The sequence below is a fragment of the Macrotis lagotis genome, chromosome 3 (genome assembly GCF_037893015.1).
Source record: "Macrotis lagotis isolate mMagLag1 chromosome 3, bilby.v1.9.chrom.fasta, whole genome shotgun sequence".
Lineage (NCBI taxonomy): Eukaryota > Metazoa > Chordata > Mammalia > Peramelemorphia > Peramelidae > Macrotis > Macrotis lagotis.
In genome coordinates, this window is record NC_133660.1 from 36,187,527 (window position 1) to 36,204,749 (window position 17,223).

Below are 17,223 nucleotides of genomic sequence, written 5' to 3' on the forward strand. Positions count from 1 at the left end.
TCAATGGCATCCTCAGGCATTATCCCTCTTTTAACTTTCCCAACTATCTTTTTATGGAACTAGTTCCACTTTACACTTTCTTTTCTTCTGAAGTCTCTTTCCCCTTGTCCTATCAAAGTTCACATTTTACCAAATATCAACATCCTATCCTTTCTACCATTTATTTTTTTCTCTTCTGCTACTTATGTGCTACAATATGAAACTGAAAGAAATCAAGCCAAAAGGGGCTCTCAGTAGAGCAAGTTTCTCCAGAATTACTTCTTTATTCCACATCTCACAGAGGACATTACAATCTTTTTTTCTCCTCCTCACATCTCCAACACCAATCCTGCTCCCTCCCTCTCAACTTGTCTCATATTTTATTGAATAAAGACCATTCTTTGTGAGTTCCCTTTTCTGCTTTCCATATCTCAGAATCCTTTGATATTGTCCTCCTTTCCCCAATATATAATAGAGGTGTCTCTTTTTCTCAGCAAAGCTAATTCCTCTATTTATATTCTTGTTGCCAACCCTTCTTCTCCAGCAGATCGACCAACAATCATGTCTTCTCTAATCTTCAATTGCCCCTTATCAGGGGAGATTCCTTCCCTGTTGCCTATAGGATGCTTTCTTGCATCCTTAAGAAAGAAAAAAATCACCTTATTAAAATCTACCTTCCCCTCAATCTACTTTCTTATGCCTCTCTTCCCTTAAATAGAAAAATTCCTTAAAAGAGGGGGAAAAACTTTCTATACTATCAATCCATCACTCAACTAGAAATGTTCTACCCAACTTTATCATTTATCTCTTAATTGACAAACTCAACAACTTTACTGCCTTAACCTTGTGACAGACAGCACTTAACTGTAGAGCATCTACCTGATTCTCTTTCCTTAATGTTTACATGATATTCTCTCTCTCTCTCTCTCTCTCTCTCTCTCTCTCTCTCTCTCTCTCTCTCTCTCTCTCTCCCTCCCTCCCTCCCTCCCTCTCTCCTCTTCTCTTCCTCTCCTCTCCTCTTCGCTCTTCTTTTTTGTCCAGTTCATTTTACAGATTCAGAAACTGAAGCAAAACAGGGTCAAGTAACTTGTCCAAGGTCACATAGATAATACCTACGGTCAAATTTGAATGCAGAGAAATGAGTCTTCCTTACTCCATATCTGGAGCTCTATCCACCTAACTATCCCTAAACATTTCCATATGATGTTATAAGACCAGATAAATCTGAGGAGACTAGAAATGAAAATCAGTCTTTCTTCTGAGCTCATTTGAGTTTGATCCTTTCATAAAATAACACAATTTCCCTGGGTTTGCCATTATCTTTGGGATATAGTAAATCTAGAAAAATATGGCCAGGGAGTTTAGTGTGGTATTATACCAGTAGAGGAAGTATGACAAGAGATATCATTATCAAAAATGTTTACACAGAATCTGCCAGGCTTTTTCCAAGCAAATGATTACAAAAAATGTGTTGGGTGAAGAGAGATAAGTATATGTGGGTGTGTGCATGTGAGCTGTCAAAATTCTCCTAGAAATATTTCTAGCAGCCAATATCTCAGGGACTTCTGGCTGATAGGAAAGCTCACTAGGAAGGATGGAGGAAGGAAGACCATGTGAGCATCCTCATAATTCCAAATGTTAATTAACATATTACAAATGCAATAAACAAAATAATTGTTCTGATTTATCATATTTACCAATGCTTCACTTTAGAAAGATTTAGTTGATGTGTGAAAATAGTAAGGTTAAAGTATGTTTACTCTACTTTGAAAGAGTTCTGTTACTATGTCATCAATGGCCTGAGAAAGGGGCTAGTAGTTCATCTATCTAAAAGAGGATATAGTGATAATTATCTTGAAAAATCATGGTTCCTACAGTCAAAGAAACATAGAAGATTGAGCATTTATCTAACTATGAAAGTATAATTGGCCAGCCCAAGCCAAAACTTCCACATTGGGATATGAATGATCCAATCTGGTCTTCTCTTCTTCCTTCTTTTGCCAGCTAATTACCCAATTCTCTGCTTCTCTTTGGTTGTGAAAGCAGATGGTCTCATTTTGATTCACCTCATGTTTTGAAATAAGAAGTGAAGTCTGAGGCATTTCAAGACTTTTCTAAAAACTTTCCTAACTTTTTATAATATGATAAATTAATATCTATATATTCATTGCAATCTCTCATCCTCATTTCCTCTCTCTCTCTCTCTCTCTCTCTCTCACACACACACACACACACACACACACACACACCCCATATCCAATCTGTTGCTAAATCCTATTGATTCTACCATTTGTAACCACCCTCATGTAAATCTCTTTTTTTCCCCTCGGACACTGCCATCACTCTGGTACAGGCACTCATCACTTCATATTTGGACTGTTGAACTAGTTTTCTCCATAACCCTCCTTTGACTCTCTCTCTCTCTGGCTCCAACCCATCCTCCTCTCAATTATCATAATGATCTTCCTAAAATGCAGATCACAAAATTGTCACTCTCCCTTCTACCCCATTCAATAAACTTTAATGACTCCCCATCACCAAAAGTTCAAATATAAAATTCTCTGTTTAGCATTTGAATTCCTTCATAACCTGGTTCTTTCCTGATTTTTCACTCTTCTTATACATTATAATCCAGAGATATTAGTGCCCTTGCTGTTCCTCACACAAGAACTCCATCTACCAATTCATTATCCTTTTTTATTGACTACTCTCCATGTCTAATATGTGCTCCTTCCTCATTTCCACCTCTTGGTTTCCTTCAAATCTATCCCCAAATCTTCCTTTTGCATGAAGTTTTTCTAGACCCCTAAACCTTAGTGTCTTCCCTCCAAGGTTATTTCTATAGATAGATAGATGTAAGGATGGGCAGACAGACAGACAGACACAGACAGACAGACAGACAGATAGATAGATACAGTGGTAGATGGATAGATAGATAGATAGATAGATAGATAGATAGATGATACAGAGGTAGAGAGGTAAATGGATGGATGAATGGATGATAAATGGATGGATGGATGGATGGATAGATAGAGAGATAGATGGATACAGAGGTAGATAGATATACACATACAAGCATGAATATATACATGTATGTGTTGTTTATATAGGTATATATATATTATATATATATATATATATATAAATGTATGTATAGGTGTGTGGATATATATAGGTATATATAAAATAAAAAATTTTATATTGTCTCCCCCATTAGAATGTAAACTCCTTCACAGCAGGGACTGTTTTTGCCTTTGTTTATACCCCAGATCCATAGTATTGTATGTGGTACATAGTAAAGACTTAAAAATAATACTGAGATCTGGTGAAAATGACCAAAGCATTTGAAAAGGAACATTGTCTGAGAAGTCTCCCACCTATGTCATTTCCAATATAACCTTATTTAATGAACAAGTCTATATCTTGAGATGGTATATCCAACTGATATCCATAAATGGGAGTTGCAAGGGACCTATTTCAGAGGCCACCTGGTCTAGAAGAAAGTGATACACCTGGAGGATGGAATTTCCCTAAGATCACACAAGGAGGAAGCACCAGAGACTGTATTTGAACCAAGGTCATATCTCTGAGAATAAATAATTCAAATACCTTAAGCACTGATTTTTCCAATTTTAGTTTCATAATATTTTTCTTTCCCTGTAAAGTTAAGGAAAATAAATTATACCAGAACCTTTCATTGATGTGCATAAACTCTATGTCGGAAAGAAATTAATGGTCTATTCTCTTTTGATGGTCTTTTCAAGCAATAAAATATGACGTAAACAAGAGCAAATTTAAACACACAAAGAGCAAGGAGAACAAACCAGAAGAATTTTTCTACATAGTATTCAATATCAATTTATCCAAGGTCATGTTCTCATTAGATGTTGGTAGTGAAACAAGATAGTAATTTCTATTCAATAGAGCCATCCTGAAAGTCTTTGCAAGATAAAGTTCTTAAGGGACCACAATAAATTGGAGTCAGAACTTTAGCATTTATCATCCAAACAGGTTGATGGTGATCCTATGACCCTGAGCAATTATAACAACCTCAGCTGCTCTAAAACATAGGTATAGATCAAAGCTGTTTAATTGCCATGGATATGTTAGAATGCCCATCACTCATTAAGCCATGGCTTACTCATAGTCAGGCTGTCTCAGAGAACACATTGACTGTGTGTTTTTGCCAATCGCTGATGGATTGGCCCAAACATCAATGGATTGTTTTGCAAGTTTAGGAAATAAAGACTCCTACATTCTTTGCGGTATTCGCTAAACAAACATCTTCCAATGTGGGCTCCCCACCCCCTGGGGAGCCCAACATATCCACAACTTCTCCCCCAAATTTGCCATTCCTTCTTACATCTTCATTTCTACTTAGTGCAGGGAAGCGGAGAAGAAATAAAGGTGAGAAGGGATAGTTCTCAGCATGAGGAAGCAGCAATGGAATCTTTTTTTAAAATTAGAAACACACCAAAATACATTTCTCTGGGCTCACTCTCCCACTGAGACTAATAGGGCAGGTCCCCAGAGGCAAGCTACTTCTGCCCTCAGAATTTTTGGAGTAACCTTATGGAACTTTCCTATACTTTAGTTTTCAGTCCCAATCCAATGTGTCCTCCCCTACATTAATTGCCAGTCAATATCACCCCAATATCTATTAAATGTCTATTAACTTTTTCAAAAGGATCTTTATTAAGGGGAAGGGAAGAAGCTCTACTATTTTCTGAACCTCTGCTTTTTTCCAAGTATTAAGTACTTTTACAATTTACTTTTATATTCTCATTTTATGCTCCTAACACCCCTATGCTATTACTATTCCCATTTACTGAGAAAACTGAGGCGGGCAGAGGTTAAGAAGGTATAGCAAGAGGCAAAGCACAACGGGGCGTCTAGGTGGCGTAGTAGATAAAGCACCAGCCTCAGAGTCAGGAGTACTTGGGTTCAAATCCAGTCTCAGACACTTAATAATTACCTAGCTGTGTGGCCTTGGGCAAGCCACTTAATCCCATTGCCTTGCAAAAACCTTAAAAAAAAGAAGAAGCAAAGCACAAGAGCTTCCCAAACTAAGAACACATTCTTCTCTACACATTGCCTTCCCCTGGAAGAGTGGACACTTAAAATAATTGAGACAAAATATTTCTCCAGCCACTTTTAATACTATATGTGCCAAAGAGAAGACCAATTCTCTCCCTTCCCTACAGGGAACGTCTCAGAATTGATTTACTGCTGGTCTGGTTCAAGTAGTTCCCTCAAGGTTGATGCATGCCGCAACAGCCAGACTCAGGAGTAGCTGCTACCAGGAGACTAGAACCAACCCAAGTTAATGGTTCTCTGAAGGTTCTCAAAGCTCCCAAGGTTATAACCTGATCCACTCCAACTACAGTAATCATTCTCCTTTTCCTCCCCCTACCACAGAGACAACTATCATTAGATAGATAGGTGTTTCTGTGTGTTTGTGTATGTCTCTGTGTTTGTGTGTGCAAAATTATATTATCTACATACTTCTATTTATCAATTATTTTCTGGATATAGATAGCATCTTTCTTCATTTATCCTTTATAGCTAATTTGGGTATTTATAAATATACAAAATAACTTATTTATTCTTAAAATAATATTGCTATTAGTGTATACAATTCTCTTGATTATGTTCATTTCAGCAGACACGTGTTAAAAATGGATAAAAACAAAATGGAAACTATTGATTCCAAATATATATTTACAGTAGAATCTCTTCTTCCCAATCTCAGTCCCAACAATTACTATAGAAGTCAACTTCTTTCCTCTGCCAGAAAAAGGGAGTGGATATCTCTTTCCTTCCCTTCCCTTTCTTCAAATTAACATTGAGCCTTCTGTCTCCATCATGGCCACCTGGTACCACCATCTCATCAGTTTCTCGGTCAAGATGAAGGAGAAGGTTGAATACTGTCTGATCTTTCGTACCCTATCTTCAGGTAAAATGAAAGCAAAACCTCTAGTCCTCCCCTTTCCCTATTTATCAATATCCCTCTCCCTTCAGGCTTTATCAATTCCCAAAATTTACACATTTCCCATCAGAGTAGAAGACAGAGAGGGAGGAAAGATTCCATAATCCACTCTCAAGTCTAGAGGACTGTGTTAGACACTGGGGTAAATATAAAGTTCATACTAGGTGCTATTCCTGCCTTCATGGAGCTTATTCTCTAAAAGGGACATTATTTATGCAAATGTGACTGGGTTGAAACTGGATTGAAGGGACATTATTTATCCAATGTAACCGGGTTGAAGGCTAAGTCTATATTCTAAGGAGCAATACAATAAGCACATACCCTACCTCAGGTCCCAGGAGATGGGCTCATGAAGCAGCTTTGCCATAAAAAATATCAGCAGCATAGAGACAACTTAGATTGGAGAAGGAAGTCTAAACTAGTCTGGACTACGGAGATAACAAGAAGTTTCTGTCCACAGAACAAACCAAAGCCAGAATGGAAGTTTAAATGATCAGACATAGTGGCAATGATTGATTTCCTGAACTGGTTACCAATTACAACAAGGGAAGGTAGCAGAGCTGTGCAGCCAGGCTAGAATGATGGCCAAATATGATAAGTGACCAGACTCAGGACTATCAAGAAATTGAAGTATTTTCCTTAGTTTTGCAGACAAGAACCCAGAGGGAAGAATTCCCCCTCAGAAATACCAGGAGGAAGACAAAGACAATGTACTCATTTGGAAAATTAATTTTTAGACTTTCTAATATTTACAAAATAATTATTCCTTCACTACTTCCCATGCATGGAATATTCCCCCTTCCTCATTTCCACCTCCTGGCTTCCCTGACTTCCCTTAAATTCCAAATTTCTACAAGAAGAATTTCCCATAATGCCTTCTATCTGCCACTTCCCAATTTAGTCTCAGGTTTATATATTGTTTGTCCAAAGCTCTATTCTCAACCATTGTCCCTGAAAATTTCTTGACAGAACTTACAAATTAAACTGGAAGCTCCTTGAGAGCTGGGACTGTCTTTGAATCCTTTTTGTATCCTCAGGGCTTAGCCTGACCCACAGTAGGCATTTAATAAATGTTTATTGATTAAGAATGGGATTCTTTTTTGTCCTTTCTCTGTATCCCTAGCACTTAGCACAATGCCTGGCAAATAGTAAGTTCTTAATTGGTGTTTGTTTGTTCTTCATTCTCAAAGAAGACCATGACATCAGGGGGAGGTAATGCCATGACAAATTGGTTATGAGTGAGGGAATGCCTCACCTGATCCAGTCAAATATGGATCAGGATGATTGGAGAAGACCAGAGTCACACAACTGGTAAATATCTAAACTCGGGTCCTCCTGACTCCAAGGTAGGTCCTCTATTCACTGCACCACCTAGCTACCATCTATCATTCTTAAACAACCTTGCTTCTGGGCAGCTCCCTCAATGCAATCTATTGAAAGTCAACCTTTGATACAATGACGCTTAATATGAGCTAGTCAATTGACTAACTCCAGTTAAATGTATTTTTAGATAATATTGTTTACCTAGATATAAAACTTCTTTGAAAGATAAGAGTTTATCTAAAATATCTCAGAAAACACATTTTCTTAAGAACCTAGATGTATCAGCTCTTTTCTGGTGACAAGGAATTGGAAATTGAAGAGATGCCTATCAGTTGAGGTACAAATTGTGGTTTGTGATTATAATGTAACTGCTATTCTCTATAAGAATTGATGAGCAGGATGCTCTTAGAAAAACCTGGAAAAATCTGCATGAACTGATGAAAAGCTGCATGTACTATGTACACAGGAACAATAATATTGCAAGAAGATAAGTTGAGAATGATTTGGCTATTCTCAGCAATACAATGACAACCCTGAAAGACTTATAATGAAGAATGTTATCCATCCCCAGAGAAAGGCCTGTTTTTGGAATATAGATCAAAGTATACTTTTTAGAATTGTCTTTAGTTTTCTTGAGATATCTTTTTTTTAGGAAAGGAAGGGAGGGTCTATGTTTTCTTTCATAATATAACTATTATAGAGTTGTTTTCCATGACTACACATTTATAACTATATAAAATTGGTTACTTTCTCAATGGGGGGAAGGGAGGGAGATAACTAGGAACTCAAAATTTTATAGGCAAATGTCAAAAATTGTTTTTGCCTAAGTAACTGGGGAAAAATAAAATAAACAAATATATAATTTAATTATAATAATAGTGATAGATGATAGATAGATAGATAGATAGATAGATAGATAGATAGATAGATAGACAGATAGAAAACACATTTTCTTGTTCCATTTGTCTTTGTATTCTAATTAGCCATCATGGTTTTTTTTAGTATTTCCTATGTTTTATTGTATTTTTGTTTAATTTTCTAAAATATTTCCCAATGATATTTTAATCTGGCTTAGGCCACACTCTGGAATATCAAAGGTGACAATATAGTTGTTCTTTTTTATATTTTATTTATTAACTACATGCAAAGACAGTTGAGTTTCATTTTTCTCCCTCCCTCCCCTGACAGAAAGCAATCTAATATATGTTATAAGTGTATAACTATGCTAAACATATATACGTATTAGCCATGTTGTAAAAGAATAATAAAATCAAAAAGGGGAAAAAAACAGAGGGGGAAAAATAACACATAAGATAACCTTAAAATTAAAGATAGTAAGCTTTGATCTGCATTTAAACCCCATAGTTCCTTCTCTGGATATGAATGGCATTTTTCATCACAAGCCTTTTGATCCTTGTACTGCTGAAATGAACAGATCCATTAGAGCTGATCATCACATTATGTTGTTGTTAGGGTGCACAGTTCTTCCAGTTCTGCTCACTTCACCCAGCATCAGTTCATGCAAGTCTTTCCAGGCTTTCCTGAAGCTCATAATATCTTATAGAATAATAGTAGCCATCACATTTAATAGTCCCTCTCAGTCTACTCTAATACTTTTCATAGAATAACAGTTACAATCTCCCTTCAAGATCCCTTTGCCTTTAAAAGACACAATAAATAAGTCTCCATAGGTGAGACTATGCAAAATGAGCTGTTCCACTAAACTATAGAGGGGCACCAAGACATAATGGAGTGTGAAGAGAGCAGTCAGAAAGAGCTGAGTTCAAATGTTATTAACATCTATTAGCTATGTGCACTTGTCACAATCTTTCAATTCCTGAGACCACAAAAGAGTAATTATTCAATCATTAAGTATTTAAGTGCCTCTTATTCATCAGGCACAGTACTAAAAGTTGATTCACATTAAAGGAGGGAATGCCCACTTCAATAGGTCCATCAAATGATCTCCCCTGAGTGAAAAATCTTTGCCTTCCAGAAACAGACTAACCTGTTCAATGGATTTAAACCAGTGATTGTTTTTTTCTTTCTCCCTGAAATGTTCTGAGAATTTTTATTCTCTTGTTAAAACAATACCTTAAGAACCTGTACCTTAGGGACTTGAAAACATTGAGTTTCTAGAAATATGTGATTTGCAGAGAAACATTTTAATTTTTCATAAAATTTATTTAACTACATGGTAAAATAAATGGTTCTTTCTAAAGCAAGAAAGGTGATGTGAAATAGTGGTTAGAGGGTGGCTAGGTGGCCTAGTGGATAAAGCACCGCCCTTGGAGTCAGGAGTACCTGGGTTCGAATCCGGTCTCAGACACTTAATAAGTATCTAGCTGTGTGGCCTTGGGCAAGCCACTTAACCCCATTTGCCTTGCAAAAACCTAAAAAATATAGTGGTTAGAGACGTGGACTTGGAGCCAGGAAAATTTGAGTTCAAGTCTCACCTCTGATTGACTTTAGGCAAGTCACTTCCCTTTAATGCTTTAGACAACTAAAATAGATAAGTTGCAGAGAAGGTGCCAACCCACACTGATAGAGGGAATTTCCTTTATCAGCAAAATCATAGGTCCAGTTCCTCAGCTCTCAGACATAGAGTCCATTTTCTGACAAGGGCAACTTCCCAGATAGTTACAGCTTCAGCAGCTAATGGAAGGTGGTGAGTGCTCTGAGAGCCCAGTTTCCTAGACAGTAAATGTTAGTATGAGGAAATTTTTTTTACTATGGAATTATAGCATCCAACTAAGGCTGCATCCTTTCTGAATATTTTTTCTACACTGTTAAGTAAAACTCTTTTAGTTGAATGTTATGTGATCTATGAAAGTCCCATCTGTTTCTACTCTCAAACCTTAACCAACAGGATGGTCTAGATATGGCCTGAAACAGCTTTTACTTTTCTTGTATCAGTCAAAATGGAATGATAGTACTGCTCGATTTACTCATTTAACCTTCCCTTCATGTCTTCTTCCTCTACATATTTAATTTCCAGTCCCCTTTTTTCTTTTCAGCTACATAAAATTCTGCTGTGAAAAATCTCTGAACTCTTTGTTTTTAATTGTTGATCTTACCTGCTGGGTAAATATCCAAACTTGAAATGATGGGGCCACAATTAACTCATTTTGGTTTGAAGGTAGAGGACAACTGACTATAATTTATGGTTTTAGAACTCGCTTAGGGTGCTCAGAGGTTAAATGCTTTGCCCAGGGCCATATAGGTAATATAAGAGGACTTGAACTGATATCTTCCTCACTCCCAGGATAGCCCTCTCTTCACCAGTCATATGGTTAGAGAGTTGACTTTAGACTCAGGAAGTTCTGGATTCAAACCTCCACTGGTATGTACTGGGGCAAGTCATTAATTCCTCAAATAGTTTGAGAAATTGCTTATCTATATTAGTAAGGGGCAAAGTTCATATACTAATGAAATTATAACCTCGCCCCTCTCTAATAAAACTCTGAGAAGTTAGTTTTTTTTTTAGGTCATCATTTAGACTAAGGAATAGCTTTCAATTCAGTTTACAGGGAAAGCACTGAGTTTTTTTGGAATAGTAAAGTACAATGAGATCATCATGATACATAAATATCCCCATATTATGAAAACAACACACTTAAACTGTCACTCTGAATCTAAAGATATGGAGTGTTCTCATTAAAGAAGGTCAGTAAATACAGTTGAGTTTGCCTTTATGGACACTTTAACACTGCTTTGCACCTTTTGGCTAAACCCATTAAGAATCTAGTCAAGCCTATGAACCCCTTCTCTAAATAATGCTTTTAGCTACATTGAACAAAATACAAAGGATTATAAAGGAAAACAATCATCCTTAAATAACTATCTAAATTTTTTAAAAAACTTAAAATTTTTTTTAAGATTCCCTGATAAAAAAAATGGAAGGAAAATATACTAGTCAACTCTGTATAACACACATCACACTATATCAAAATCACAAATGGAAAGTGGAAGATGTAGACACTTAATTGGCACCAAAAACTGAACTATAAACATTGTCTGGAGACCCCTTCAAATCAAAGCCATTCCCAAATCCTGTATTTAGACTAAAAGAAATTATCTTCCAAGAAGTCAGGTACCAAAGTGCTTTTCAGATACTTCATGACATAGACTAGCACATTTGAAATTGCCCTATATAAAGCTACATTGCATTAAAGAATCCCCATAACTCTCCCCTAAGTCTATTATGGTCTCTGCCTCCATGACAACCAAAGCAAAGATTCTAAAACCCTCAGTCACTATACTATAGATTAGAAAATAATGAAATACAAGGGTTTGAGCATTTAAAGGAAAAAAGAAACTTGATTAGCAAGAAGATGAAGGAATTTTGACTTATAGGTGCCGATGTTTCCCCCCTCCCAAAAGGAAATAAGGAATTCATTGAAATAAAAGAACAACAAAAATAACAACAAAATTTGTACATACAATTTTCTCAAATTGGGAAGTAGTATCATAGAACTTAGAGCTGGAAAGGACCTTAGAGAGATGGTGAAATAGCCATACATATTATAAACAATAAAATAGAATGAAGATTGAAACCTAGGACTTCTGATTCTCCAATTTTTTTATGATACAACTAAAAAAATTAAATCCAATTTGATGATCATTAACTACCTACTATGTGCAGGCATTGCTCAAAGTGTAGGTGAAGGAAACATACTTCAGGAATTAGGAGAAAAAATGTATAAATCTGGAAGAATGAAGGACGAGATGAGGTGAGATCTGGATTTATTGTTGCATTATGTGGGAGATGTTTTAGACAAAGACAAGACTGGAAACATTGGGAGTTCAGGTGACAGGTGATCAGAATTTGAATTCAAGGTTGATGTAAATATGAAAGATATAAGGGAACTAGAAGAGAAGGAGCTTCAAAAGTTGAGAGGGGCTGCTAGGTGGCACAGTGGAAAAAGCACTGGGCCTGGTGTCAGGAGTACTTGGGTTCAAATCTAGTCTCAGATATTTAATAATTACCTAGCTGTGTGGCCTTGGACAAGCCACTTAACCCCATTTGCCTTGCAAAAAAAAAAACCCTAGAAAATGTTAACGAGAAATGGAGGGAGATACTTATGAGATTTCAAACTGGATGACTTCATCAACAAAAACAGGGAAGTATCAGTATTTCTGATACTCCTGTATCTATTAAGAGCTTCTGCTGTCTCTTATACTTTATGTTTCTTCCTTAAGGATATGATTTCTTTCTCATCACATTCAACTTAGATCAGTGCATACTATGGGAATGCGTAAAGACTACCAAACTGCCTTCTGGGGGTAAAGGGAGGGAAGCAAGATTGGGTGGGGGTGGGGGGGATTGTAACACTCAAAATAAATAAAACCTTTCTAAAATTAAAAAAGAGCTATTCCAGTAACTATTAAGTTAAAAAACAAAAGGTTATCCGATTATGTGCTAAGTGGTAAAATAATTCTGAGCCTTTGCATTTTGATATGATCTTGCAGAAGATAGTGTGATATAGCTATTCAACTTAACTACTTCCAATATAGATTTCCTCTTTTTGTAAAATCAAATAACATGCTTTATCTAATTTATAAAGTTGTTCTGAGAATCACATAAAATAATGTAATCTTGAAAAGTAGATAAAATAACTGGTTAGCAGGATCATCTTAAAATAATCATTAAAAAGGGGAAAAATCTATTTTATTGGTGAATTCATCCTATTTACATTTATAGTTATGAAGATTTTTATGATATGTTCTTTGACCTGCTCGTTATTTAGTATTTCATTGTTGAGCCTTCTTTTGGGTCTAGGTCTTTTGTCTATAATCCCTGAACCGGATCGTTATCTTTATTGCATTACAGTCTATAAATGACATATTTATTATTTCTGCCCTTTTACATAAGAAATAAATTGATTCACAAGTAGATAAGTATGTGACGTTTAATCCATGATACTTCAGGTATCTCTACCATCACTTTGATTTGATTTCTGCTTTCACTTTTGTCTCTTTTTGTGCATTTGGAAAGAAGTCTCAATATTTTCCAGTGAGAGAAATTAATCTAATACTGTTTATTAATAACTAACAATTTGTGATCTATCATTTCTGTTAAGATCCAACTTTGGGAAAGGTAAGGCAATTTTAGAAAAGCATAATTGAGTAAAGCAATCTTCTCCAGGTGCAGTCCAAGGTATCCAACTGGGCCAGATCTCCATCCACAACCATGTTTTTTTGTCTTTGATCCCATCCATTAGAGTTTTAGAGCAACCTAGTTCATGAAGGAGCAAACTAGGTAGAGATGATCAGGTACTGAGCTGAAGACTTTCAGCCTACCTCCTTATTAAATGTCCACCAATAAATGTTGGGCTTCACTTAGTTCCCTGTGAGAAGATATACTTTTGGTTACCTAGAGAAACCATTGACCATCAATTTATTATTAGCTAGTTTAATTAATAAATTGGTTACTAAATGCCCGAAAACTGTCTCTCATGGGTTATTCATGACACTGTTGTTATTTTGGGCTTTTCTTGGTTACTGAATTTCTTTGTCCTTCTTGTATTTCTGTGATGTTTGAAAATCAAATTATTTTTCCAAGTCTGGTTTTTCATCTAAGAATGTTTCAAATACCTCTCTTTTTGTTAAATATCCATTTATGGGTTTTTTTAGTAATTACATTTAGGTTCAGATTTACAGGGTAGGTCATATGGACTGTATATTAAGATCCTTTGCTCTTGGAATTTATCATTCCACTTCTTCTGGCAATTTCAGGTGAATACAGAATAATTTTGTGTTGTTTGTATTTCCTTTCATTTATATTTGAAATTCTTCTGATTGCTGGCAGAATCTATGATTTGTCAGTGGGATTGTTAAATTTAACAGTATTGTTATTTTTTCTCCTAGAGGGCATTTCTTAATTATTTAAATTACAACTATTTTGTATTCATAAATGCTAGACATTTTCCTTGTACTATTTCTTGTATTAAAGTGCTCAGATATTTTGACTTGTGTATTCCTCTGAGAGCCCTCTAATCCTTAAGTTGTCACTGTACATCTTGCCTTTAAAAATCAATATATTTTATTTACATGGAGATATTTTCTATTAATGCTATTATTGCTCTTGTTTCTCTTCCATATTAAGTTCTATTCATTTTATTTACATTATAAATCAGTTAATTTCTCACTTATTTCTTTGATTTGGAGTTCAAGTCTTTCTATTCTGACAATTATTTCTAATATATGAGCCATAAATTCTGTTTACCATTTTGAGTGACTTTGTTGTTATTGTTACTATTGTTCTTCATTCTGAAAGACCATGATATTAAATAAATGATGCATTGACCTACAAGTAATTTGGAATAAAGAGAAGTGTTGTGCAAAGACACCATTCTTACGATCTCTTCCAGAACCATATGAACCCAGTAGCCTGATACCGTAGGAACAGGAGTGGAGTTAGCTTGTTCTTCTTGTTGCTATTGCAGTCTCCTATTGCTCACTTTCTGATTCCTTTCCCTTTCCTTGTGGTTCCACTACGTCCTAGCCTCAAAACTGTCTCAGTTTCCCCCCATGAATACAAGTTCACAAAGCTGTGGTCTCTAACCCAAGTAACTTATAGGACCATAGAAATATATCCCATCTGGAGTCAGATTCTTTCCCTCTAGCTCCTACCAAATTGTCATAGGTCTCTTTGTGCCACAGTCCTCTAATTGACCTCTGTTGCAGCACAGGGTATGGGCACATTTATATACTGTTATCACAGCCTGGATAAACCTCTGCCTTTTTTTATTTCTTGAACATTAGGAAGCTGGGGATAGGGTGTGGAGTTGAGTTTTGTGGCAAGTCTGCAAATCGGTTGGCTTGTGTAGCCACAAGGTGGGGAGTGCAGGAGGGAGTGCTAAGGAATATATTAGAGATGAGGGAGATGTTTTCTCCTAATGTTTTTCCATCATTTTCAAAGAAGACCACAAGATCAGGGAGGTGATGCCCTGACAAGCACATGAATTTAATTTTAGTGAGGGGAATGCTGTGTGCTAAGTCACAAGCCTCACTTTCTCCTCCAGATCCATCTGGGTCTGGGAGCCAGATATGAAACAGGAGATAGCTTTGGATGTGAGATAATAAAGGTTAAGTGACTGGTTCAAGGACACACAGCTATTTGGGTCAAGTTTCTGAGGTCAGTTTCTGAGGTCCTGCCCTCCTTATCCAATGGTTAGTGCTCATCCACTGTTACCTAGGTGCTAGATAGACCCTCAACCTCCTAATGTCAACAGACCTTTCTGTCTCCTTATGCTGCCATAGGATGGAAAAATGATTCACTGTGATTTTTTTCTTGAATTTTCTAGGCAGGATTTGATCTAGTACACTTTCTGGATCTTTGTGAATTAGTTGTGGAGGAGAACTTAACTGTACTTATTTATTGATTGGTTTCCCAAATAAGTTTTTTCAAATAGATATTTACTTAAAATATATGCTCCCCTCTCCAAAAAAAAGAAAGAAAAAAAGCAAGGTACATTCCCTGGTGCAGTCTATCACCTATTTTCATTCATCTAAGAACAGAAAAGAAGGAAACATAACTAAGTCAAAACCAGAAGCACCATTTTAGTGACTGCTTTATCCTCTATTGCCAGCAAGAAAAAGAGAAAGTAATTTAGCCTGTAAGTGCCTTTTGTACCTGCAATGGGCTCTCTTTCAGTAACCATTTTAAAACTTTCATCAGAAAATAAGGACACCTGAAAGAGTCACAGAAAAGGGGCAGCTAGGTGGTGCAGTGGACAGAACACCAGCCCTGGAGTCAGGAGGACCTGAGTTCAAATCCAACCTCAGACACTTAATAATTACCTAGCTGTGTGGCCTTGGGCAAGCCACTTGACCCCATTTACCTTGCAAAAACTGAAAAAAAAGTCACAGAAAAATACCTAAACCTGTTCTGAATTAGGGCAAGTTACTATATCTTGCAACTCAACAACATCTACCTGATTTGACACAATACAGAGCTAAAAGCAAGTATTCTCAGTCATACCTATTTGAGACCAATTTGTTTTAAACTCATTATCAAAATGAGATACTGGCACATCAGCTAACATTTAACCAAAATAAAAAACCAATTTGCTGGGGCAGCTAGGTGGTGCAGTGGATAAAGCACTGGCCCTGGAGTCAGGAGGACCTGAGTTCAAATCCAACCTCAGACACTTAATAATTACCTAGCTGTGTGGCCTTGGGCAAGCCACTTAACCCCATTGCCTTGCAAAAACCTAAAAAAAAAATTTACTTATCAAGGGAATGCAAATGATATGTTACATATGTTACTGCCTTAGTTGGGCATAACTCCTTTGCTATGTCACAATAGGCTATCCAGTCAATAGTGTATGACAATCTTGGATAGCCCTCAACTATTCATGCATCAGGCTTTCATACTGAAGCAACCAACAAGGTAAGTCAATGATTTATTTGTTCCTTAGTCCCCTGGCCCAGACAAATCTTGAGGATGACTTCTCTTTTAGTGAGAAACTAATATCATCTACATGCCAAAGGCCTTAGTTTGTTAGGCTCCTACATAAGCAAAGGAAGGATAAAATAAGGAAAGAGAAATTTAGATTAATATCACTAAGTAATATTGATTCAAAAACTTTTATACAAAATTTTGGCAGGAAGAATTGGCAAAATATCCAAAAATATTCATTATCATAAAACTGAATTTATAATCTATACAATCAAAGTCTGGTTCAACAATATGAAAACAGCATAACTAAACATATAAAATCTTCCAAACCCACATAATTGAATCAATAGATGAAAATAAAAATTTTAACAATCATTTATACTTTGAAAAAATGACAAAAGTGAAAATATGGAATGTTTTTAAAATGACAAATATAGGATTCTCCTTCCCCTATTGTTATTTGACATAGTTCTTGAGATGCCAGTAATAGTTAAAAAAAAAATTAAAGGTATGCTTGAATTCAAGT